Source organism: Balaenoptera acutorostrata, chromosome 11 (assembly GCF_949987535.1).
Source record: "Balaenoptera acutorostrata chromosome 11, mBalAcu1.1, whole genome shotgun sequence".
Taxonomy (NCBI): Eukaryota; Metazoa; Chordata; class Mammalia; order Artiodactyla; family Balaenopteridae; genus Balaenoptera; species Balaenoptera acutorostrata.
The window spans coordinates 97514792-97523097 of NC_080074.1; positions in this window are offsets into that span (position 1 = coordinate 97514792).

Here is an 8306-nt window from a genome sequence, read left to right on the forward strand (position 1 = left end):
AAAAAAAAAAAGTTAAAACTTACTTAGATAAAACTAGGCAACTGGCTACCTGGCTGTAAGTCTCCCCAGAAGTGCCAGGTCCAGGTTTTTGGAGTTATTCTCCTGAATTCTTCAGGGAATGCAATCTATTTTCCAAGGTTTATTAAAATTTGAATTGTTACTCCTCCTCCTACTTCTAATTGTGTCTGTTGCACCAAAATGGTGGACCAAGGGACTAAGACGTTAATCATGCAAGATTTAAATCCAAAACCTGGGACTTGGGAATATTTCCAATTTGCTGTCCATTCCCCAAATTGAGGCAGGACCAAACCCTGTTTCATCAGGAAGTAGCCAGAGGAGTCGTCACACCATTCCCTCAAAGCTTCGGGGAAAGTTAGAACAAGAGTGGAGATTAAAACCAAGTTCCCCTAAAACCAAGTTCCCCTGCTGAGTTTATGATTAACCTCTCTATCCAAAACTTTATCCCCGTTCTTGTCCTGCCCCTGTTCTCCTCAGGATTAAGCAGTATCAAAGAAAAGGGGGGGTTGAAACCAAGCAGGACCCTGCGGGGCCTTCCCAGGTATTAACAAAAGCCCCTCTGTGTCCCTTGTTTCTTGTTTTTAGAAAAAGGCTGTGGTCACCTAGGGCTTCCCTGAGTTCCAAAGAGCAGACTCAACTAATGAACTAATTAAGGAAGTGAAGGAATGCAGAAACAAAGGAAAAGCAGTCAAACAAGAAAAGTAATGATAGCGTAAACAATAGTTCAGTGATAAAACTATGTCTTTCAAAGGAATTTGTCTTTTTGAATTGTTTTCAATTTATCGGCATAAAGTGCATCCCTTATCCTTTTAATGTCTGTTTTCACTTCTGACATTGATATTTGTATCCTATCTTGGTCAAAGTGAAGATTTCAAAAAATCAGCTCTTGTTCAAATTTATTTTTCTCTATTGTATGTCCATTTTCTATTTTACTGTTTTTTACTTATTATTTCCTTACTTTTACTTACTTGGGTGAAGCTTGCTAGCTGCTTAAGATGGAAACCTAAATCACTGATTTTAGACCTTTCTTTTCTGATACAAGTATTTAAAGCTATATATTTCCCTCTAAGCATGCATTAACTGCACCCCACAAATTTTGATACATTCATTATCATTCATTTCAAAACATTTTCCAGTTTTGCTTGTGATTTCTTCTTTGAACCATGGATTACATAAAAGTGTGTTTAATTTATAAATATTTGGGATTTTCCAGATTTTTTTTTTTAGATTTAATTCCATAGTGGTCATAGATACTCTGTATGATTTAATCCTTCTAAATTTATTGAGACATAGTCAGTAGGCCAGATTATAATTATATAATATATAATTATATAATATTGAATGTTTTATGGATGCTTAAGTAGTAGTCTTCAGTTGTTGGATGCAGTTTTCTATAAAGGTCAGTTAGGTCAGTTTGGTTTATATTGTTGTTCAAGTCTTTTATGTCTTTACTGATTTTCTATCTATTTCAGTTACCAAGAGAAGAGTGTTGAAATTTACAACTATAATTGTTTTGTCAGTTTTTACTTTATTATGAGTTCTGTATAATTTAGGATTATTATATTATATCTTCTTAATCTTAATAAAAAATTTTTAAATAATTTTATTATTACATAATGTCCCTCTTTGTCCCTATATTCCTTGATCTGAAGTCTACATTGACTGATATTAATATACCCATTCCAGCTTTCATATTAGTTTTGTATATATTTTTCTGTTCTTTTACTTTTAACTTCTCTTTCATGTTTAGATATAAAACAGTACAGTTGGGTCTTCATTTTTATTGATTCTATTTTTGCCTTTGATTTGGAGTGTTTAGCTGTTTCCATAAATGTAATCATTGCTGTGATTCGGTTCATCTACCATCTTACTATTTTCATTTTGTTGCAACTGTTCTTTATTCTCTTCTCTTGAGTATCTTTTAGTATTCCATTTTATTTCCACTATTTACTTGTTAACTTTGCTCATATATGGTCATTGCTGTATGATTTACAGTATGCCTCTTTACCTTGTTAAGTCTAGCTTGAAATTATACACCACTTTGCATATAAGAACCTTACAACAGTCTATTTCCTTCTCCCCTTCCAGTCCTTTGTGTTTTTATTATCACGTATTTTGCTTCTGAATGTTATGTCATGATACGCCGAGGGTTTTTTGTCTTGTTTCTTTGTTTGTTTGCTTTAAACAGTTACCTTTTTAAAAAATTTAAAGATGAGAAAAATATTATTGTTTTTTGGTGCTCTTTATTCCTTTGTATATGTCTGAGTTTCTGTTTGGTATAATTTTCCTGCAAGCTGAAGAATTTCCTCTGGTATATCTTATACTGTTTGTCTGCTCATAACAAATCCTACTTTTCATTGAAAATGTTTTCATTTTGCCTTCATTTAAAAAAATTATAACAGCTTTATTGAGGTATAATTGGCATACAATAAACTGCATGTATTTAAAGTATACAGTGACAAGGTACTGAATAGTTCCATCACCCCCAAACACTCACTTCTCTTTGTAATTCCTTTTTTCCATCCCTCCCTGTTTCTAAGCAACCAGTGATCTGCTTTCTGTCACAATAGATTAGTTTGCATTTTGTAGAATTTTTTATGAATAAGCCTATAACACTATGTGGTGGGCTCCCCACCCCACGGCTTTGGTCTGACATCTTTCACTTAGAGATTCATCCATGTTACAGGATATACCAATAGTTCATTATGTTTTTAATTGAATAGTATTCCATTGTATGGATACACCACAATTTGTTTATCCATTTGTTGATGAACATTTGGGTTGTTTTCTCTTTAGAGCTTTCACAAATAGTTACTTCATTTGGTACAAGTTTTGGACCAAATTCATTTGCTTTGAGTAAATTCCTAAGAGTGAAATGGTTGGGTCATCTCATAGACATTTGTTTAGCTTTTTAAGAAACTGCCAAAATGTTTTCCATATTGGAAATGTAAAATTTTACATTCTGTTTTTCTTGAGTGAACTTTGGTAGTTTCTGTCTTTCAAGAAAGTTGTCCATTTCATGTAAGTTGTCAGATTCTTGGCATAAAGTTTTGTATCATATTCTTATTTTCCTTTTAATATCTGTAGAACCTATAATGATGTCACCTCTCTTGTTCCTGATATTGGTAATTTGTGCCTCTTCTCCTGATCAGTCAGATTACAGGTTTTATTGTACTGCTCAACAAACCACTTTTTGGTTCCATAGATTTTCCACTATTTTTCTGTTTTCTATTTGATTCCCCTCCCCACTTATGCCTACTCTGCATTTGCTTTTTGTAATTTAAGGTACAGGCTGAAGTCATCAGTTAATGACCATTCCTTTGAATATAGGTGTTTAGTGCTATAAATTTCCCCTTAAGTAGTACATTAGTGGCTCTCATAAATTCTGGTATGTTGTGCTTTTATTTTCTTTAAGTTTAGATTTTTTCTTTGACCCATGGGTGATTTAGACATGGCTTATTTAGTTTCCAAACATTTGAGGGGTTTTCTAGATATCTTTCTGTTACTGATTTATAATTTAATTTCATTGTGATCAGCAAACATATTTTGTATGATCTGAATCCTTTTAAATGTATTAATATTTGTTTTATGACCCAGAATATAGTTTTACTTTGTACATGTTCCATGTGCAGCTGAAAAGAATGTGCTTTCTACTATTGCTGGACGTGGTGGCTGTGATGTCAGTTAGATTTTATTTATTTATTTATTTATCTATTTATCTATCTATTTATTTATTTATGGCTGTGTTGGGTCTTCGTTGCTGCACTCAGGCTTTCTCTAGTTGCAGCTAGCAGGGGCTACTCTTAGTTGTGGTGCGAGGGCTTCTCATTGCGATGGCTCCTTTTGTTGAGGAGCACGGGCTCTAGGCTCATGGGCTTCAGTAGTTGTGGCTCACAAGCTCTAGAGCTCAGGCTCAGTAGTTGTGGCACATGGGCTTAGTTGCTCCGTGGCATGTGGGATCTTCCCAGACCAGGGCTCGAACCTGTGTCCCTTGCATTGGCAGGCGGATTCTTAACCACTGTGCCACCAGGGAAGCCCTGTGATGTCAATTAGATCAAGTGGGTTGGTAGTGTTGAAGTCTACCATATCCTTACTGCTTTTCTGTTTACTTGTTCTATTAACTATTGAGAGAGATTGAAATCCCCAACTATAATTGTGAATTTGTCTACAGCTCCTTGGAATTCTATCAGTTTTTGCTTTGTGTATTTTGAAGTTGTTTAATACTGTGATTTGCTTTGTGTAATTGAAGCTGTGATGTTATGTTTTATAATAATAAATATATATTTGATCTTTGTCCCTGTTCCTGGTACAGAGCTTCTAAAATCTTTGGAATTTTCTTAGTGGTGAGAGCTATAAAGGTATCTTTTTGTTAATATGGTTAATTTTGGAAAGCCCCTAGGTAACCTTGGATGGGGGCTGGTTTTCAGCAGAACTATCTATCTGCTTAGAGGGGTGGGACTGAAAGTTCCAACCCTTGACCTCCAGGAAGAGGAGGGGGGCTGGAGGTTGAATCAGTTGCTAATGACCAGTGATTCAATCAATCGTGACTCTGTAATGAAGCCTCCATAAAAACCCAAAAGGACAGGGTTGAGAGAGCTTCTGGTTGATGAACATATGAAAGTGCTGGGAGAGTGGTGCTCCTGGAGAGGGCATGGAAGCTCTGCAGCCGTACCTAGCCCTATGCATCTTTTCATCTGGCTTATATCCTAAGTTATATCCTTTTATAATAAGCTAGTAATCTAGTAAGTAGAATGTTTCTCAGAGCTCTGTGAGCTGTTCTAGCAAGTTAATTGAACCCAAGGAGGGGGTCATAGAAACTTCTGATTATAGCCTGTTGGTCAGAAGCCCAGGTGACAGTCTGGACTTGCGATTGGCATCTGAAGTGTGTGTTGTTGGGGAGCCAGTCTCCTGGAGCTGAGCCCTTAACCTGTGGGATCTGACGCGGGTAGATAGTGTCAGAATTGAGTTGAATTGTAGGATACCCAGCTGGTGTTGGAGAATTCTTGGTGGTGTGGGAAAAAAACACACACACTAGAAGATACATAAACATTACAATTGTTAGGTCCTCTTGATGGATTGACCCCTTTATTATTATTAAATTGCATTAATACTAATTAACACTAATATTAACATTCTTTGCTCTGAAATCTACTTTGACTGATATTAATATAGTCATTCCATCTTTCTTTTGATTAGGGTTATCACGGTATTTCTTTTTACCTTCTTTTACTTTTAACATAATCATGTCTTGGTATTTAAAGCTGTTTTATGTAGGCTGCATATAGCTAGGTCTGGATTTTTTATCTAATCTAGTAATCTCTGCCTTTTAATTGGGATGTTTAGACCATTTTCATTTATTGTGATTATTGATATGGTTTGGTTTAATATTCCAACACCTGCTGTTTGTTTTCTTATTGTCTTATTTGTCCTTCGTTTCCTTTTTCCTCCTTTTCTGCTTTATTTTTGGATTATTTTTTGTGATTACATATTATCACCTTTGTCAGCTTATTAGCTGTGAGTCTTGTGTAAGTGTATATGTGTGTATATGTTTTAGTGATTTTTTTTTAGTTGTATAGTATGTATTTTAAAATTACCACAGTCTACTTTCAAGTGAAATTATACACTTCACATATAGTATGGAATCTTACAATTATATTTCCGTCTCTCTCTTCCCAGCCCTGTACTTATTGTCACACATTTTATTCTACATATTATAAACCCTACAATTATTTTTCCTTTAAATGGTCCATTATCCTTTAAAGAGATTCAAATAAGAGTATTTTATTGTATTTATCATTTCCAGTGCTCACTCTTTTCTGTAGATATAGATGTCTATTTGATATAATTTTCCTTCTGCCTAAAGGACTTCCTTTAACAGTTTTTATAGTTCAGTTCTGCTGGTGAGGAATTCTTTTTTTTTTTGTACTTATCAAAAAAATCTTTATTTCACCTTCCTTTTTAAAATCATCTTTTTGTTGAGTATAGAATTCTGTGCTGACAGGTTTTTTTTTCTTTTCATACTTTAAAGTTAATACTCTTCTTCTGTCTTGTATTGTTTCCCAAGAAAAGTTTGCTGTCATTTTTATTTTTGTTTCTCTGTATGTAATGTGCCTTTTTCTCTGGCTACTTTTTTTTTTTTTAAAGGAATTTCTTTATTTTTATTATTTATTTATTTATTTATTTTTAGCTGTGTTGGGTCTTCGTTTCTGTGCAAGGGCTTGCTCTACTTGTGGCAAGTGGGGGCCACTCTTCATCGTGGTGCGCGGGCTTCTCACTATCGTGGCCTCTCCCGTTGCGGAGCACAGGCTCCAGACGCGCAGGCTCAGTAGTTGTGGCTCATGGGCCCAGTTGCTCTGCGGCATGTGGGATCTTCCCAGACCAGGGCTCAAACCCGTGTCCCCTGCATTTGCAGGCAGACTCTCAACCACTGCGCCACCAGGGAAGCCCTCTCTGGCTACTTTTAAGATTTTTTTTCATCATCACTGCTTTTGAGCAATTTATGATGTGCCTTAGTTTCCTACGTGTTTTTGTGTTCGTCATTCATTGAGTTGCTTGGTTCTGTAGATTTATAGTTTTCATCAAATTTGGAAAATTTTCACTCCAATTACACATATATTAGGCTGGTAGAAGTCATTTCCCAAGTCACTGTTGTTCTGTTGTTTTTTCCCCCAGTCTTATTTCTCTGTGTTTTATTTTGAATCTATTGGTATGTCTTCAGGTTTACTTTCTATTCTTCTACAATGTCTAGTCTGCTGTTAATCCGATCCAGTATATTTTTCATCTCAGAGTTATAGATTTCTTCTCTAGGAGTTTGATTTGAGTCATATTTATAATTCCTATATGAGGTTCTATGTACTTCACATGTTCAGTCTTTCCTCTGGCTCATTGAACATATGGAATACAATAAAGATGGTTTCAGTGTCCTTGTAGAATAAGTATATCAGCTGTATCATCTCTGTTTTTGTTTTTGTTTTTTTAATTTTCTCATTATGGGTCTAATTTTCCTGCTTCTTTACACACCTTTTAATTTTTTTTTATTGGATGCTGACTGTGAATGTTACCTGTTGGGTGTTGGATAGTCTTGTGATCCTTTAAAGATTCTTGAGCTTTGTTCTGGAACACAGCTAAATTACTTGATAACAGCTTAGTCCTTTTGGTACTTGCTTTTTGCTTTCGTTGGAGAGAACCAGAAGTGTGTTTAGTCTAGGGCTAATTTTTTCCCACTACTGAGGCAAAATTCTTCTGTGTATTCTGCCTATCGCCATGTGGATTTTGAGGTTTTTCCATTCTGGTTAGTGGAAATAGGCACTGCTCCCAGCCCTGTGTGAGCCTGGAAGAGTATGCCACTTAATATTTTCAAGCGTTTCTTTCCCAAGCCTTGGGTAACTTCTTTTTTAAATTTATTTATTTTTGTTTATTTACGGCTGTGTTGGGTCTTCGTTTCTGTGCGAGGGCTTTCTCTAGTTTTGGCAAGCGGGGGCCTCTCTTCATCGCGGTGCGCGGGCCTCTCACCATCGTGGCCTCTCTTGTTCCAGAGCACAGGCTCCAGACGCGCAGGCTCAGTAATTGTGGCTCACGGGGCCCAGTCGCTCCGCGGCATGTGGGATCCTCCCAGACCAGGGCTCGAACCCGTGTCCCCTGCACCGGCAGGCGGATTCTCAACCACTGCGCCACCAGGGAAGCCCTTGGGTAACTTCTTGATACGCACGCGTTGATGAGTATTCATCTGGAAACTTGAGGGGAACTGTCTGCAGATCTCTGGAGCTTGGTGTGCCATTTTCTTCTCTCCATTTGCCCTACAGACTTCGGCTGCCTTGGCCTTCCTGGACTCCCAGGCTGTACCTCCTCTCTTCAGGGAGAGTGCTGAGCCCTGTGTGGGCTCCCTTCCTTGCAGCGTGGCCTGGAAACTCTACCTGCGGTAATCTACGGCAGTCATTGGGCTCACTTTTTTTCTCATCTCTCAGGGACCAGTCCTTCATTACCTGATGCACAATGTGTTGATAACTGGTTTTTTTTATATATATATTTCATCTGTTTTTCAGTTGTTTTTAGCAGGAGACGAAATTCAGTTACTAGTACTTCATCTTGTCTAGAAGCTGCAGATGATATTGGAACACTTGGAGAGCTTGTTAAAACTACACATAGCTTGGGCCATGCTCCAGCCTTACTGATTTACAGGTTATAGCAGTGAGGCTAGGGTGTGACTCTGCAAATGTGCACTAAAAATATGCCAGGCATTAGGTATACAAAGTTAAATTAGACATAATAGTTGTTTACAAAATAATTTA